This window comes from Bombus fervidus, chromosome 14 (assembly GCF_041682495.2).
Source record: "Bombus fervidus isolate BK054 chromosome 14, iyBomFerv1, whole genome shotgun sequence".
Classification (NCBI taxonomy): Eukaryota; Metazoa; Arthropoda; class Insecta; order Hymenoptera; family Apidae; genus Bombus; species Bombus fervidus.
Window position 1 is genome coordinate 9,752,346 of NC_091530.1, and position 19,639 is coordinate 9,771,984.

The following is a 19,639-nucleotide window of genomic DNA, read 5'->3' on the forward strand; positions in this document are numbered from 1 at the left end:
CTAATATCAAAGTGATGATGTGAAATATTGAAATTCATGTCATAAAGCGCTGAGACAGTTTTATTTTTAATATATACATGATTTAATCGATATTTTATAGATAAAAGATATTATGTATGTCTTTTAAAGACTCGATTCTTTTGTACTTTATAAGATTTTTCAAGATCTTTAACGGGATATGTTACATATGAAATACAAACAATATTTTTTTCCCTCAAGCGTAGCTTCAGTTTCATTAGGCTATTTTATTATATTCCGCACTGAGATAAAAATAATAAAATTCTTCCAACGGTCAGCACGTTAAGCTACTTTTCAATGTAAACGATAGAAATATCAAGATCAAAAAACATTCATCAATATTCCATATACTTTTTCACACGGACCAAATGTAATATATTAGAAATTTAATGAAATCCGTAAAACGGATAAAAAGCTTCAATAATTTCACGACAAATCGAGGATTTACGTGTACGTCGATTTACTTTTTTTTCCCTCGCCGTGCACTGGCCAAGAAAATCGATGAAACAAAATAACAACGAGATCGTGAATCCGCCTCCACGCTGTGACGTTTTTGTCGTCGGTTTTTTCGAATCGGTCGTACAATAATTTTGCCACACAAAAACCATAACTAATTCCCAATGCAAACAGTTCCTCCTTGTTGTTATTTACCGGAGATTTTGCGACTGGGAATAACTGCATTTCGCCTGTTTGCGCAACGAGAATATTGCGGCGTTTCTCGTTGATCGGTCATTCATTCGTGATACACATCCACGTGTTATTGTAAAACAGCGGTCTTTTTAAGCGTGAACATTCAATTTCTGTTTTCCCGGGTATTTCACGTCGGGGGATTCCATCCTCCTAGTTCGTCGTATCCTCTCTTTTCTCCGCCTCTCTTCTCTCTGTACCTGCCCCCCTCCCCCCTGAATTATTAAATATCGATTATGGGAAATCGTGGTCTGTTAATGGAAAAATGCAATATTCAACCACGACAAAGCGACGGGACGTAGTCGCGAGTGAATAAATTAATTACGAATCCCGATGACTTCACGCTACGCCGGGTAATCCGTCCAGAATGGGAACAAGTTTTTGTACTTCTGTCGTCGTTGTTCTTCATCGTTTTATTTTTTCGCTTATCGTAACGTTCTTCCATAATTGGAGACACGGATAATAATTGCTGGACTGCGGATATTTATACAAATAATTAAAGAAATATCTAAAAAAAAAGAAAAAAAAGATATATTAAAACAGAGTATAATATTATAGTATGTATAACGTTATTGAGTTATAATATGTTATCTGAATGATCTTCAAGCATTTATGTAGAAAACAAATTACTATGTAAAAATATCGGAGGCTTAAAAAGTTAAATTACACGAAAGTTTTCTCCATACAACACTGTCGTGTCGCTTTGTCCAGTTATAATTAAACAACGTTGTTCACGAAGTGTAAAAATAGCCGACAGAAAATTAACAAAATTCAATGTGTCCTAGTGTACCATCGCGTGATTTACATTTCGCTGGGTGCTCGACGTGTGAATAATTAATTATTAAATCGAGGGGGTGTTGCGTCAATTTTCATCGGTTCCACATATCGTTAAACATTGTTCCGTCAATATGGAAATGCGATGCGTCCTGAATTGCTGAAGTTGCCATAACGTTGACGAGGTACGCGTTTCGTCGTGCGATCATACTGTGGAAATTATTTATTTCACCCTTCCCGATTCCAGAGTTTCTATTAACTGGCTACATTTAATTAACGATCTCGCATCTCGTACCTTGTTTCAACGTTTCAATAGTAGAGATTTTCCCAATCAATGTGCGTGTACATTATTTAATCGAAATACGAAGATCGAACAGAAGGGATCGAGAAGTAATAGAGTTCATATGGGGAGTAACCCTTCGTTGACCCTTTGACCCTCGGTAGAATAACGAAGTTCTTGCTTTGATTTAGATATCACGTAGGGATTATACCGACAGAATATTATTCTATCGTTTCTACGAATCTGATCTTATTATAGGTACCTTTTTTTATTGCTAAGTATTAGTATAAATATTTCAATGTTTAGAAATTTGGGGTTGCTCTTTATCGTAATCTCTATTTTTATCGCAATTTCATAGTATTTCGAATAACTAGAGAATTCATAAGACCTTCTTCAGTGTTTTCTTTTTTCAGAAGAGCGAAAAACTACTCCAATGCCTTTTAATTTTTCTAAACATCTTTTTTTTCTAATCGTCTTTTTATTCATCAGCTTACACAACCGCCGCGAAATCATTGCATCGTAATTTGAACTATAAAAATTGGGAGGGTTGACACGTGTTCTAGAGATCGCCGAGGAAGCTTCAAATCTTTTTGTTGACGCAAGGGATGATTTTTGGTATAGTCAGGGAATATTGATTTTAGGGAAGTTACAACGAGAGTTTTACCTTGATTTATGACGTTAATGCGTTTGTTACTTGGCGAAGCGTTTATACGAGGGTGTTACAAGAAGGTGTAAAAACGCAGCATCATCCATCCAGGTTTTAGAGTCGTGCGCCATTTACCATCTTGATTTAAAAGTTTAGGAATACATGTAATATTCAACCAAAAATACCAGGATATTTTTTATTCTTAATAAAATTTTAATAGTACATATAAATTACAAACTTATTAACTATCATGTCAGATTAACGATTACTGAACATTTTGCAGTTTTTAGCCGAACATAATAATCGTCGGTAAACTTTTGACCAAGGATATAAATATACTAAACTAGTTGTTACAGTGTATGAAAATCCACGAGCCATCAATTTGCTCATATTATAGGATAAATAAAATACACTTGTAAAATACAGCTATATGCCTATATGTGCCTACGTTTGCGGCTTAAGATTTTTCGGGGTGAAATGGAGAAAATTTTCGTGGATAGTAGAGGACGTACGAGTGGGCCGACGTAATAAATAAATAGAGGTCGATGGCGTTGTAAACGTCCGCCGTAAAGTGATTTAGCCACTTCATTGGCTCATAGAGAGTTAAGTGCAGACGCTGGCTACATAAACGCCGGCCAAGAGATTCACTCCGTTGCCCTCTTTTTCGCTGTTAGTTTCTTTGCCCACGTCTTTACACTCTCCGCCTCTTCTCGCAGGGTGTCCATCGTCAGCCGCGTAAATCCCGGGACTACACACGAGCTTCGCGGTTTACTCTCCCACTCAAGATCCCTACGAACGTAAAATGTGCCTTTATTTTTACGCCGGATTTAACCGCGGCCAACCACTGGACTTTTCGATCCTCCTCGTGAATTTCGCTGTGTCAATAACCAACCAGCCACTTCCGAGGCCACTGGATCCTCTGCTTACCTTTGGCTCTCGTCGACGTGGCCGGATTGTTAATTTTAGAGAGCGAACCGTGTGAATGAGTATGGCCTTTTTGAGGAAGATCTAGGGGATGATCAGAGGAGGAGTTCGTGGACAGGTTTTTGAAGTCAGGTTTATCCGTGTTTTCTTGTTCAACATTTGGAATTCGTTTGGTTTAATGTCCTGTGCCGGGCGAGATAAAACACGGAATTTTTTTGTTTTGTAGAAACTGGGATTAAAAGCCGGCGTTGGAAGTTATACTTCAGGCTACTAAATAGTTTGAAAATGGCAACCAAGTATGTCGTCCGAAGAAATCTGTGTTATTCTTGTTAGTGAAATAATATCCTGTAGAAGGAGTGTTACACAGGACACTCTGTAAAATTAAAAACAATGGTATTATTTTTAAGATGAAGCAAAGAATAAGTTTACAATCAAACCCATCGAAACTTTGAAATATTGTTAGAATTTTTCAAACATAAGGACTTAGTGTTTGGAGAGTAATCGAAGAACGATGGAGTTTATTTAAAAATGGATTTAATCCGTATTGTATTTAATCTAAAGTGTGATGTATATTCATATCAAGTTTGCGTTAGAAATATAGGATATCAGATATTCTGTAAGTTTTTGCAGCTTAATATTTTTGTTTCGAGTGATAAAACGGCGAAATGGTCAGATGTATCTCAACCGAAATGGTCGTCGCGACCAATAAAACTTAGGAACATATGCCATAATGTATGTTCACATAATTGTTTATGTTCCAGATTTATCACGGTTGTGTTGTATATATATATCTTGTACAGCATGGGTATGAGGTGAATTGGTCGTGATAGGTGTTGAAGAAATGCTCGAGTATAATTAACAGAATATTTATTAACTACACTCTCGATATACACTTTACGTAGAGCTTTCAATTACAACTCGATTTCTGGACGATGCATTACTATAGAAATCCTAAGATGTTGAAAGTATGCTATGAAAATGTTTCGACATCTGACAATCATCTTGTCCGAAGAATAAGGTCTTTGTGTAGCAAACCACGGGACAGAAACCGTTGGAAGGTTTGCTGTCGAGTGCCGCTACAGGTGTACTGATATTCAACAACTTTCTTCAGAATGGCTTTTAAAAATGCTACTCAAAATCAATAGTTCATAAATGCTATTGATAAATTTTCTTTATCTAGTTTATTGTAAACTTCTTTGATCACAGAAGATTCTATGTACATTCTCGAAAGGTTTTAATTTAATCTATTCATATTTCTTTCACCCCCTCTTTCTGTCTCTCTCTTCTCTCTTCATTTTAACAAATTCAAAAGATCCTCCAACTTCTGAAGCTTTATTCAAATTCTCTAACTTAACTGGCTCTGAAATTAACGTTTGTAGCTAACAAATCATCTGACAATAAAAAATATCGAGTATTTTACTCTTTTCTTAAATGTTTCCATTCTACATTAAAAAAATTGAATGTTCCTTTGCTTAGCATTTATTGAAGTAATGGTAGGTCGAAACGACCAAAGTTTATCGTAACATGACACAATCAGAATTCGAGAATCTCTTGCGACGTGATACCAAGATCACCATCCTTCGTAAAATTGAGGACCCTTTGCCTTTTAATTTCCAGGCCTGGCAACTTCCGGTCGATTTGAGAGCTCACCATGGAGAAAAATCGCCAGATAAGCGGTCAGATTACCGGTGAACGGGCGTTATCGTTCGATCGAAGTGGGTGGAACAACTTCAACGAGCCCTGCTCTCCGAAACGCGACGTCCCGGCTCTGATTGAGTCTGTTTCACGAAAAGGACCGGGCAAAAAGCGTTTCCTGATTATGCTCCTATCAGGATAGGTCTAATTGCTACTAACTTTCTCTTCTATACGACTGGTAAAAATCGACGGACAATCTCTCTCGTACGGATTAACGAAATCGCATTAAACTGATCCTCATCTTGATGATTTCGTTGGCCAAGTTTTGTATGATAGATACTCAATCACTCTTGATGAAACGAACATTTAGGGTAAATAGATTTCTTTTTTATTTTGTTGGTGTTTGAGAAATAGAGACTCGTAGATTGTTATACGATTTTTGAAGACTGGAAGTGTTTGTAAATGTTGTGAGTCGAACAATTTAAATTAGTTATGAAATCATAAACTAGGTAAAACGTACAATTTTTAACAGTTTTATAAACTGGTTATTTGATTAAGTTAGTTAACTACTACCAGTATGTTTTTATAAACAGAAGTTCGGATAACAGAAACTTCTGTTTGTAACATTGAGATATCAACGTATCAGTATTCAATATATTAATCGATATTGAAGAATTTCTCTTGTAATAACAAAAGTGATAATTTTATGGTACATTTTCCTCTTAAATTCCCATTACAATTTTCGTTGCTCAAACGTTGTTATATCGCTCTCCTGCAGAAAAATATAAATTACAATATTCGCTTTACGCTACAACCTTCACGGTTGTTAAGATTTTCATCCAAGTCACAGTTATCGATCATCAACCGAAGGGAATAAGAAGAAATCTAGGATAACGAACAAGCTTTGATTATAAATTTTTTCTAAAAAACTTCTGTATCAAAGCAAAGTGGCGAAAAATTCACGCGAAACGAGCAGCACAATCAAACACGGAAATAAGCACGGCAGAGTAGCTGGCATCGTCGAGAGCAACAGGAAAAACAGAAATCGTTCAGTTTATTCACGAGAGAGCTTGTTTCAGAGAGGGATGACGTGAAGGACGTCGGTACGGAGCCTCATCCGTGGAAAGAGAGAGGTTCTTAACGGTAAGAGGGCATGGAAATCGTACAAAGACGATGAAGACGTCAGACCGCATTTCCAACGAGCACGGATGCTTAATCGAGCAGATAAATCGCGCTGAGGTACACGTCGCGAAACGACTCTCTTGGAATAAGGGTCCTCCTCCGTCGAACTCGTCGAATACGAGGAGAGCTAAGGAATAAATAGGGAGAAAGAAAGGGAGGGAAGTTAAGATGAAAAAGATAAAAGTAAAAGAGAAAACCTTATGCAGCTGCAAAAATATTTATTTATTCGAATCTACGAGCACAACAATAAAAGAAATTTCGTTTACGCGGAGGAGAAAACGACGAAACGACGGTATTGCAAAAATAAGAGCGATGTTCGTTTCTTTGATATTGAAAGTTGAATCGTGAGGGATCGTTCGTTCCGCAGATTTTGCAGCGTTGCTTTTTCTTGCGCGAATGTAAATAGAATGTAAGTGCTCCTATGTATCTTTATTAATATTTTTGTTAAATGCTACGAGAGAGAAATATAATTTATGTATATATGTAGACAATGAAATAGTATGTACGTAAAACTGATGACGGATAAGGGTTACTTCTGTTGATTGGAACAGGATTTGAATAGTGGACTGATGATTTTTAAGGTAGCTTCAAGGTGAACTTGGTTTGGAGACTTGAAAGAATTTGACAAAGAAGTTTCTCTGAGATGTTCTTCTAGAAGCTCAGCTTCAACTAACCTTTGGATTTAGTATGTGGTTTCTATAATAGTAACGTTCATGTTAAGTATTGATATAATATTTTATTTGTATATTATAATGTTATATTTATATAATATTCAGTCCTAAATCATGTCTAGTGAAAAGGATTAACGCAAATACCTAGGATTGACTGAAGCTTCCCCTTTATTCTTTAGAAAGTCGTCGTCGAGTCAAAAATATACCGTGTGAAATTTTCATTCCCGCTTACGTTCGTGATTTTAATTTCACCGCAAACACCGGCTAGAAAATTTATGTAGAAATATTCATCGTCGGTGTACGGCGCCTCGTCTTTAGTCTTCTCTTTTTCTCTTTCTATCTTTCTCTTCCCCTTACGAAGAAAGTTCGGTATAGTTGCCCGCGACGGTGTAATTGGAGTTCAAAAGTTTTGGATTCATTAGTGCCGAAGCGGTCTTATCTCGAAGATCTAATTCGTGATACTTCGGGGATAGGCCGAGAGGCCGCCTGTTACTTTCAAGGACTTTCAAAGAATCTCTCGTTCGCCTTCGGTCCGCGTACGTGGTTCGGTTCTTCGAACGGTTCTCGATTAATGCCATCTTTTCCGACCGCCGAAGACTGAAAAATTCCACGGGTTATATTGAGTACTGTGCTGGTACTTGGTGAAGGGTTCTTATGTTATTGAGGTAAAATGCGTGCTCTTCGTGAATATTCATGCGCTAGAAAGAGGCTAATGAGAATTAGAATGCGTTATAGAGTACGTGATGTTGAAGAACCGGGTCTAATGTTGCGAGTCTCAACCCCTTGATACTTGCTGATTTGAACTAAACATAGACTCAGAAAAAATTATCGTATAATAGAACTGCATTTATCAGAACCTGTCGGGGGGACAAACAGTCTACGTAATTGGAGTTCATGTAAGGAGTCACTTATTTTCTTCACTACCTGTCATCTTTCGTTCACATAAAATAGGTGTTCAGAGATAAGTGGATACAATCGGCAAAAGTTTAGTTGATCGAACACTAATTAAAATTTTGTTCCAATAAATGGAGTTCAGACTGATAAAGTTTTACTATACTTGATATTTAGTGCGATTTTGGAGTACAAATTTATCTTGAACTTAGTTGTTGAAGGATTTCGTTTTTTGTTTCTTCTTTATTTTATGATAAAGGAAGGAGGGGAGAAGACTAGTTAGTGAAGTCGTAAGGGGAACTCGTAAGGTGAACTCACAAGGTGAATTTTATATAATAAAACTACTTAGCAGGCCAGTGTTTTAAACGTTCGGACGATAAAAGTTAAATCAGGGGTTGTGTGTGCAGAAAAATGTATATGCATGTTTTCTATGCGTATCCTTTCGCCGTGTGTTCTTCCTATGATGTCCATAGTATCTATAAAAATGGAAAGGATTTAACGTCTTCTTTAAATAACGAATTTGTCCGTACAATTAAAAGAAATAAGATAAAAGACATATTATTTTCATACGTTTCATTCCCAATTCGACGATCGATACGTTGCTGAAAAAGAGTTTACGCGTCCAACTACTTCAATAAGATAATTTGCCAATTACAACGTAAACAAAGGACGTTTACGTGAATAATCGTGTTGCCGTTCAACGGGCCGGACTAATTACCTGTTCCTCACGAGGCAAGGAACGGCATAATTCTCCGGTGAAACGACAGCCGGTAGATTGGAAACTCCTTGAATTCACCGAAACGATTCCGGTTGGCACGCATTCGCTGTGCGACCACGCGAAATGGATTAGTTTCGCAAATACACAAATACTGAGGGGAGCGTGTTTCGCGGCCGTTACGACTAATTTAGCGGGCGTGTATCCGCGTTAAGGGTTGCCGATACCGGCTCGAACTTGTACGGATCGCGTCGATTTCCCTCGGCCCCGAGATCGACAGTATAGGAACGATGAAAACCAGGCGGTCATTCCGGTTATCGTTGATAGGAATTTGAACTTTGTATAATGAAGTAATTACAATATTTGAGAACCGAAATATGATATTGATATGTAAACGTTGAGAGATATCCATTATCCATTAAAAATTTCTTCGGTAAACCGTCGTATCTCCTTGTTATAATAAAAACTGTGTTATACATAAAAAAAAAGATCATTAAGTTGAGATATTTATGTAATTCACTACTTTAAAATTAATTTTAAAATTATATTATATTTTATGATCTTATATCTATTATCTATTTATTGTATTTATCGACAAATTTTACAAGTACCTATTTACATATTGAAAAATTGTTACTAGAGTTTCTTTACCTTTAGCATGTTGTGTACGTTCACCATTTGGTCAATCGTGAACGTAGGTTGTCAAGCGTTTAAGAGCGAAGTGCTTCTGCGTTAAGTCGATATTCCATTATAATCCACATTCAATCACTTCAAGTAGATTATCGATGGCAGGAAGAGATTCGCGCCTTGTTTCCTGATACCCTTCTGCTTCTCGGCTTGCCATCAATCTTCGATAAATAAATGGCAATCAATTTCTTCGGTATTCGTGATGGATAAAACAGACTGTATAACACTAACTTTATGCTATTTATTTCCATTAGCCATTTACGCCATTTAATTTCACTTAATCCTTACTTATTAGACAAAAAGAATATCTTTAAATGATTAAGAAAAGAAATCTATAAGAAAAAGTTCGAAGCTCATCGTTGAAACGAGCACGGAACGACGTTGATTTTTCAGAAAATTTCTTGAGAAAAGGTTCAAGAATGTTCCGTGGATTCTAAGGTTCTTCGCCAGAAATCGGATAGAAGGTTCTTTTTGCGACGGATGGAATCACGATCACTGCAAGCAGGGCTAGTCCCACTCTCGGCTGACCCTAATCGGGCCAACCCACTGCTAAGTCTGACTACAACTGGGCGTAACCACTGCGAGTAATCCAGTTATTCTCAGCGTTCGTCGGGCTATCTCTCCTCTTTTTACTGCTAACGCGTTGGATGTGTCGCGACAAGGGTTACGGTTCTTGAGATTGTTGACACACTTGCCTCGGTTCCCTGGAAAATGGCTGATCGGTCGAATTGTTAAAAATCCTTTCGAGCGATGGACATTGTAATCTCACGAAGTTAGATGGAGCCAGAAACGTTGTGATCGAACAGTAATTTATCAGTTCAGAATTGGATCAGAATTAGATAAGAGATTAAGATGTTAAACATATAATTATATGGAAATATATAAAATTTGAAAAAAAGAGATTTTCAGAAATTCAAAAGAAAAGAAAACGTAATTTTAAGAAAAGAAATGAAAAAATTATAAAGCAAGAACGCGAGAATTTCAAAAAAGGAATTCTGATGGAAATGAACATTAGATATAACGTTCCTATATCACGAAGGTTATTGTATATGATAAAACAGTGATGGAATATTCTTGTGTCTAGAAGGAAAACATTTGCCGACAGTTTCGCCTCTCTGTCTAGTCGCGGTTCGTTTTACAGCGGGAAATTCGAACTACGCCTTTATATATCGGATTGACTTCTGAGGTGGAACAGGGAGGCTTCCGGTTACACATCAGACAAGTGATGGATAGGGAATAAATGGGGAATATCGGCTGGAAATATTAGAGATATTAAAAAGGAGCCACCCCTACTCGTCATCCGCGCCGGCATCCTTTTAGAGACGGCCCCTCCGCCATATCCGTCATCTCGACAGATTGAAATCCGACGCCATCAAATTATTCTTATCGAGCGAAGCCTGTCGGTGAGCTTTGTCGGAGCCTAGGATTTTTCTTTCATTCGTCTCTGTTGAGATTTTTCCGTGATATCGTCAATGGCAACCACGAATGTATTTATTTCTCATTTTTTCTTTCTCAATTGTCGTTTTTTCGTAAATGTATAATGGATTTTTGACGAAGACAATAAAATTTGGGAGATTAAATCGTTATATTACGTTAATTCGTGGAAGACGTTTTCGACAGACCGCTAATACGATTTTCAATTGGGTTTAAATATAAAGGCGATAAAAGAGTAAATCTTCGATGATTAAATTGTGAAAATTCATTGTTAAATCGTTTTCTATTATCTTTGAGGTTTTATGCATCGCTGAATACTGTTATCTTCATCCTCTGACTCTCAGGAATTTTCTGATTTCAACTGAGCAGAAAATGTTATTACTTTCCTTCCATCGTTGATTCGTATATCGTATCTATGTTTTATTCATAACAATCTTTGTACGTACAGTCAATAGTGGAAACAGAATTCCGCGAACTTGAGTCTATTTCGAAAATTTCTAATTGAATGATTTCGCTTAGAAAATTAATTTTAATTCGTCAATTTTTCACTCTCGTAGTCTATCCACTTGTGTGTTTAAAAAACTTTTTAACAGTTTGGTCAATTAACCATAGATATTGAAGTTTTTCCAAATGTTTTTACAAAATTTCTATAAATACTTATCCAAATAGAGATTAATTTAATTTAATCTTAATTAAGATTAAAATTTTCATAGAAAAATATCGCGATAGTAAAGTCTTAAAGAGCCAAACTTTCTCTCAGCAAACGCCTTCTGAAAGTTCCTATCTCTTCGTTCTATTTTTCCCTTTAAACGCGAGAAACGCTTTCCAAGTTACAGGCAAATATTGTTTGTTCGTTTGGTTAAAATTAATCCACTGTCGCGGTCACTTATTCGGGGGTGGCAGCGGATAGGGCTGAGAAGAAGTTCCGAGGGAAAACGAGCAGAAGTTTCTTCGCGGCGCGGCGTTAGATAATTCGGAAACGTGTTTGACTTTTAAAATTTATGAAACTCGACTGACTAGATTAGACTCCTAAGCAAGTTTGCGGTTTTCATATCTAACTTTCGTTGCTGTTTACGCACGGTGACTGTTCAAACTTACCCTCTCTCAACCCTCTCTTCCCCGCGTTTCTCCCTTCTCGTCTCGTCCTTCTCCTCTGCCTCATGGTAAGTGCGCAAAGGTCTCTATTAACAAAGTTTTAATCGAATTCATCACAATGCGCCGTTTCGTTTAATACAAATTCGCCCAGTCAGAAAGCTGCCGTCCTTCCGCTACCCTGATGACGGGCGACGAGTAAATCGTGCGAATTCTCGCGAAATTCCTGACTTTTCTGCGACCATAAGTTTATTATTATATAGTCAGTAAATATAACAAACACATAGGAATAAGTTGACACAAAAGTGGATCGGCTCTAATATAACTAGTAATTTTTTTTCAAAATTTCCATACAATAATCAACCATAAGTTAAGATATTAGTAACCAAATAATTACGAACGAAAATTCTATAAATCGACAACTACAAAATACATATAAATTTTCTTCTACCTTATCTTCTCTGTTATTTCTCTTCTGGAAACAAAGTAGACCAATGAATGGTAATTAAATAATTATCATAAAGGCGTTATCAAAGTTTCTGAAAGGGAGCACCGAGGACGATTTTTGAATGGTCTACGATAAAAAAGAAGATTACATGATTTCATGGCGGAACCAATATCTGGTGGCGGTGGCGGCGTTGGGGAATCGAGGGCGACAACTATAATCAGAATCAATCGTCCCGTTAACGAGGTAGTAATTCTTCCCCTTGAACGAGAGGCGACGAGAAAAACAGGGAAGTACGGGGTGAAAGTGTTCTCTCGTTGCAATACGAGCGTCACGACGCCAGCTACGTCTTCCTGACGATCGGAATCTAGACTGAAGTTCCAAGGGCTGGGGGTTGAACAAGGGGTGGTAGTGGATGCGACCATGTAAGAAACAACGTAAATTGTTAAGGCCAGGCCCTGCCTAGTTGTAAATTAGAAAACAGGCAATCTTGCCCTGGTTGGCTCTTTCCCTGGTTCGTTCTTCGTCCTTCTTTCCTACACTTCCTCTTGTACCTTTTGCTTTTCTCAGCTCCGTGACTCAACTGTATCTCACTCTTCTAACACATGGTTTCCCCTTCTCGTTTCATCGTGTGCACGGAGGGTTTAGTAGGAGCCATAAAAAAAGGAGAAGCGAGGGTCTTAGAAATCCGGCCGAAATTAAGCCAAAACTTACGGGGCCAACCCTCGTGTAAGCGACAGCATCGTTCGAGCATCTGTTCCCTTGTTCGCCATTAATTAGCTCGTTTTTTGGCCCTTTACGAGCCGTTTGATCTCCGCTTTCGCGTAATAAAATTCGTCACTGGGGACCTTGTCGCAAGAGAGATTAAGACTGGACAGGAAGGACGGTAATGCGCGCAAAATAGCGAAACACTGCTTTCCAATACTATCTTACTATTTCTTTTCCTACTTAGTGAAGTTATATGTTTATTCATATTTCCTTGATTGGGAGAAGCTTCTTTTTCTTCATTCAAAGGAAAAGAAAGAGAAAAAAGGAAAAAAAGAAAAAAAAAGAGATTAACTCGCAAACATAAAATTTTTTCCATTAGGAAAAAGTTAATTTTCGATTTTCATTAATCACTCGTTACTCTACTTATTGACTATTACAAATTCATAAAATTTTCAATTTTGATCTTTTAATACCTTGTACGTCGATTCAGTAAAGTAAATATGACAATAAATACAAAAATATTCTTCTTTAATCGAATATTTCGCAATAATTAATCTTTTCATTTAAACTTTAAATTTCCATTTATTATTATATACACTTATTTTATTCTTGAACATGATATATGTTGTAGAATATTAAAAACAATTATTTGTTATTACGAATGAAGGAACAATTACTGCGATTTATTAACTTCTATCCTCGACTTATTCAAATGATACATCAACCGTATTAACAATTCGAGTTAAGAAGATTATGCTAGTATGATTTTACAAAGTTCTGTTTACGAGAATTCACCAAAAAACTGTCTTAACGCGCACATTGTGCCGGTGCCGACGAAATTTTACGCCTCTTTTCATAGAAAGAACGCATCCTACGGATTCATTTGGCTAATGGAGTAACGTGTATGATTTCATTTTCATTTATTAATTTCGTTAATGGCATAATCTCCAGTTTATATCCGATTGCTGGCGGTCGGCTGGTGCGCAGCATCTCGAATTAATTTTCCAAGAACCGCGGAGCGAAAAGGGGGCGGGAACACGAGTGTGTGTTACCCCTTCAGGAGCACGGGTAAAAAATTAATTTTCTTAATGCAACACTACCTGCAAAATGAGGTGAGTGTTGAGATTGCGAAATAATTAGTGTTTCCCAAGCTTGTCTGCAGCTTAAGGAGAATGTTTTCCGCGGATCGAGATGTGACGTTTACGAATCTCGGACCTCGACCATTTTTAACATATCCCGGTTCTTTCTTAGGAATTTCACAAACCCTTATCTTATGCGAAATATTAGTTCTTTTTACTAACAACTTTGCATAACATATTTAAATCTTCGTAGTTTATATTTAAGTCATTTTATTATTTTTTTAATTGATTGTTCACAGCTGTTTGTATGAATAGAAGATTAATAAAGATCATAAAACTGTCATAATAGGTTATTAGCGACTCAGTTGAATTTATAGGTTGAGTTTTACAATATTTTGGAAAATATTCGTTTGTTTAAAAATTTTTAACAATTATAGTGATTAATTAAAAACTTTGCGCGGCTTGATCGATATTCGATTCTTCATTTTTCAGAATCCTTCTGTTAAATTAAGATTTTTAAAAAATCTGTAAAAGGTTTTGTGGCTTGGTAGTATTTCAAGTATATAAATTAGTTCAAGTAAAGAAACACGCAAACAATTTATTCCATATAACGATTATTAGATACGACGAAGTGCTGTAATAGAGTCTCCGTAATAAATTTTACGTAATTACTTCGTGTGCGGGTTCTCTATCTTTTTTTCTCTCCTTCCATCGAGTCCGTAGAAGCGGAACTGTAGATAGTCGATACCCGATTTGCTCGTACGATGGCTGCGAGGCAAATTTATAAGGATGAAAGCTTAGGAATTTTTCTTGGAAGTTACTGATCGGTCCAGGAAAATCATTAACGATATATCTTCTTTTCTTGAAAAATTTTTCTCCTGCAATTGCATTAAATTAGGTTACATTGTTTTAAGTAGATATATCACTATATTAAATTAATTCTGATGCGAAACGAAGGTAAAAAGATGTAATTATTTATTTGTTATCTCAATGTTTTTGAACTTATTTCGCTAGATTTACCGGGGTGAGTGTCTCGTAGACGTCTGAACACTGAACTCCGCGTTTCAATCCACGGTGCTATTAAGAAGATGAAATTTGCAATTCAGATAGGTAAGAAATGCTACTATTTCTCGCGCTCGGATTGACGTTTGCCACTTTCCCGATGAAGAAATCGAGATACACCGCGGGGAACCGATAAGCTTGCAACAAAATGCACATTCCACTTTGCTCCATTTTTCCTTAACTTTTCCATGTTTAAACAAAGTACCGAAACTCAAAGGAAATCGTAGAAACTCACAGTAATTTTACGGCCATGAATCTATTAGGCTATTGAAGTTTCCAATTATTGGAAATTTCTATCACAAAATTGCGTTTCGTTTCTGTTTAAAGCCATAAAGGCTCGCAAACCGTTCCGAAATTTGTTAAATCCTACTTTCTATAAAAGAAGAAATTATAAAGACACGCAAAGTAGAATTATAGAACTCATAATCGAAATTTTACAATGAGAATTTCGCTGAACTACATTTAATTATGGAAGTTTTTAATTATTGAAAATTTCGATTAAAATATTATCCATTTTCTCTTCACATTCATATTCGCCTATTCTTTATACAATTTCAATAAAAAATAAAAAGACTCCAGGAAGCATTTCAAAATTTAGCGAGTCTATGATTCGGCATTACTTGAATGAAATATCGTATACGTGGTTATTTAAGTAAGATATCATCTTGGTTAAGTGAAATTAAATTTTATCTTGGCTTAAATCATGAAAATCAAATGATCGAATAAAATAATTCACTTAATCCTAATACGGGGAAGAAATAAACTTCCCTTATATTACTTGCAAAATAAAAGAATAAACTAATTGAAATACTTCATTGGTCTACACAAATATTTTTTAGCATAACTTCAATTAAAATAACCTAGCCTACATTCTACGCATAAAACAATCGCCAATATCCATCTTCATCTACGCATACCTAATCACCATTCCTTCCTCCTGCTCGCAATAATTCTCACCCATACCTCAGTCTCCATATTCCTTGCTCGCATCATTCTACCGACGAAACCGTCAAAGTCCTAGCCGTCATCGAATTCGATGGTCTAACGAAATCATCGGTATGCGGCTATCGGTGGTCGAATAATTTTCTATCATCCTCGTGGGGGGTGGATGGGGGCGGTAGGGGGCGGTAGGGAATGTATTGCCAGCGAACCGGAGCCACCCGTTTCGCAGCGACGATTCCCTTCCGCGTTCCGATCGAAATATGTACGGCACGTTCCTGCAAGGTAAACTCGAAAGGTACGGGGGCGCGGTGGTATTTGTCAGGACTCGGCAGACGTGCCCGTCGGTATTCGTCGGAGATATTATTCAAGATAGGAAGCAGAGACGGAGCCAGCCAAGACGAAAATGGCCAGTTGGACAGTTGGACAGTTGGCGGTCGAGCAACGTGTCCTTGTCAAATTCTCTTCCTTGTTGCACCATCGTCGTCGTTGTGTTCCATTGGCTTTGTGTGTGTGTATGTGTGCTAGTATGGTTAGCTCGAACGAGGAGGGTGGCGAGCGGAAACGAAGGAGGATCGTAGCTGTTTCCGGCTGCGTTCGCTGTCACGTCGAATTTCCACGGTGTCGCGAGGATGTCTCTATCGAGTTACGGCTTTGTTTTTGGGTCGATAGACTACTCCATCGGCACTTCGCCCGTCCCCTTGACTTTCTTTGACCCCCTTTGACTTTGTTTCCGGCCTCTGACCGATAAGCACGATAGCCAGGCAAAATTGATTTCCCAAACATTTCATGCACTGTGTATACCATGATACACGTGGACCGAGGGGAACGGAAGTTTCCGACTTCCATAGGCCGGCGTACGCCACCGCCTCGTAATAATACTTTGTCCGTATAGAAATCGATTTCCGTCCCGGCTTTACATGGCAAAGCGACCTATGCCGAGTTTATTCCGTGCCTCGGCGATCAGTTAGAAGACCGGAGATTTGCAATATGTATCTTTTTTCCTTCCATCGGTCCTTGGCTTGATAAGCTGATGGAAGGTTATGGTTAATTAATCGATTTCTAATTAAAAAGAAGTTAGGACTAACAGCTTTGAACAATCGCGGAGATACACGCGATTGAATATCGATATATCGTGTCGATAATCTATGTCAGTGGGAAATCTTTTCGGATTTTCTGTGGAACTCTGTGAGCGCGTACGTATTAGGGAATTTAGAGCGATTAATTGGTTGCAGTTTAGTGTCGAGGCGCAAATGGAGAATTTGATGATGTAGATTTAGAAAAAGGCATGTAGCTGAAATATTTAAATTGAATTTATCGAAAGGAAAAGAAAAGTGAATTTTATTTTGAAGAATCATCAATTTTGTTTTCCCTTATGATGGTATTTATAACGATTGAAATGCTCAAGAAGTCGTTAATAAAATAGAAAAGAATGATAGGGGAAGAAAACGGTGGAAAAACTGCAACGATATACTGGTGGACGTGATAGCAGTTAGTATTGGCTGAAAATCGTTCGTGATTGGAATCATGGCCAATTCTATCAAAGCACTCCTGCAGCGCTGCACGTTTCGTGTTTCCACTAAAAACAAGCATCGTTACAAAAACGCAACGCAAGGAATATCAATGCACCGAAATCATTTCACCTGGACGAAGTGATCCTGGGATCAGCTTAGGGGATCGTTTTTAAATATCACTTTCCAATCGACCAAGCAGAATAAATCGTGAATTAATCGAACTTTTATTTATGAAATTCCTGGCAATTTACTAATGAAAATATATCTGACTCTTCAACGAAGTGACAAGATCATTATACTTTTAAAACATTGATTTTATTAATTAATTCTATTGTAAAGTTCAGATATACACATACGAAATTATAGCCAAGAATTTGTTCCGCTATAATTATTGATAAGGCTTCTTCGTTCTAATTTCGTACCTAGAAATTAAAACTTATTACAGATGTATAAAAATAATATAATAAAATGTCGTTAAAATTTTTTTATTTATTCCATCATGAAAGATAGCCAATTTTCTATCATGTTTTGTACTTTGTAAAATCATCAATATTTACATCCATTCGAACTTTTCGTTCGTTTAACATTTCCTTCTCACTTCAACAATGTCCTGCTTTGCTTTTGGACGTCACAAATTCTCACGGTAAAGCTGGGAGGGAGGAAATAGACGATTTTTTTCCATCGCGGAATTCGATTAGGCGTCGTTCATTGTGTAAAGGTTACTGCAGCGAGAGCATCGCCGCGCGCACCGGCTCGTTTCAGCGAAATTCCACTCCTTCCACTCTAACGTCTCTTTCTCCCTTTCCCCGCCGGTTTTAGGGGAACGAACCCCTCTGGTAGCCTATAACGAGGAAGAAAGCTTTCTTTATCTGGGTTGCAAAATCGAATTGTCGTCCTTTCGTCTCACGGCCTCTTCCTCGCAGATTCTCGCACCTCCCTTTTCTCCGTGAGTTCGTGAAAACATTTCATCCGAACGTTCGACCGTCTCTTTCTCTCTCGATCGTCCTATTCAACTACCCGCAGAAGTTAAGGACTCGTTGATGAAGCGAATCAGATATTCCTTAGAGAAAATAATCCGTCAGGAATTCAAAAGGGGAACTCTCACTGAAAACTCCTGGTTAATATTGTTAATTCATGATATGAGAAAATCCATTCGAGCTTGCTGACAAACTTCCTGTATTTAATTTACATCGCGTTCCTGTCAATTATCGGAAGTGGAGAAAGTTGGAAGGATAATTTGCTTATGCAAACTGAGCTTTGGATACGAGGTTTATTTGAGAATAGAGTTTCAGAAAAGAATGGAAGGATTTCAGGATTCGTGAACTCGTTTGTCCTTCTGCATTTATTTTATTATATTTGCAATTATATTCGGATTGTAGCAGATTTTTTTTTCTGACAAAGGTACTTTAATATTATACGCTTGCGTAATTTTTCACAAGTTCGTAATTTTTTATGATATAATTACCATAAATTGACAAATTGCAAAGTACAAATTGCCAATACTAAAATAGTTTTCCTGCATGATAACAGAGTTTTATTCGATAACTTCTTCTGCAATACAATTCTGTGACCCATAATTTGTCACTTGTCTTCACTAACATTGTTAATAGTTAAATCATTATATGAAAGAAGACCCTGGTAGACAATTTTGTGTCTTCCTTGTCTTACCGACGAAAGAACATTTCCTTTCATACAACCTGCCTCGCAACACCTCCATCCCTTACTCGTTTCAATTTCCCATTCTTCGCGTTTTTACAAAACTCGCTACTCTTCAAACGCATGTTTCCCTCGTCCAGAAAGCCAAAATTCACTTTTCTTCGCCTTTTACCTTCGCGGAAAGAAATTTCAGGCAGGCGAAAAATGTTCCTTTGTTTGCACGCGGATGGAAGTGCGAATTCGCAAGGCTCGCAAAACGGAAAGTCCTCATTTGTTTTTCTCGCCGTTTTAAGCGCCTCTTGCAGTAAACGATATCTTCCTCGACTATGGAGAACAAGCTCTATCGGTAGTAGTTAGCGCACAAAGAGAGAGAGAGAGAGAGAGAGAGAGAGAGAGAGAGAGAGAGAGAGAGAGAGAGAGAGAGAGAGAGAGAGAGAGAGAGAGAGAGAGAGAGAGAGAGAGAGAGAGAGAGAGAAGGTTGAACCTGAGGGCTGACTCGACTGACTGGAATAGCGAGAAGGGAAGGGTCGAGGCAACTTAAACAGCGGGTAACAAGAAGTAGCAAGTAATAATTGAGTCAGGCAAGTATGCCGCGGACCA

At 37.5% G+C, this 19,639-nt stretch overlaps 1 protein-coding gene across 2 annotated transcripts in view; it reads left to right on the plus strand.

Annotated features, from left to right (window-relative positions):
* Window positions 1–19,639, plus strand: part of LOC139994042 (uncharacterized) — a 54,499-nt gene that overhangs the window by 20,292 nt on the left and 14,568 nt on the right. The gene's annotated exons all lie outside the window — the stretch shown is intronic.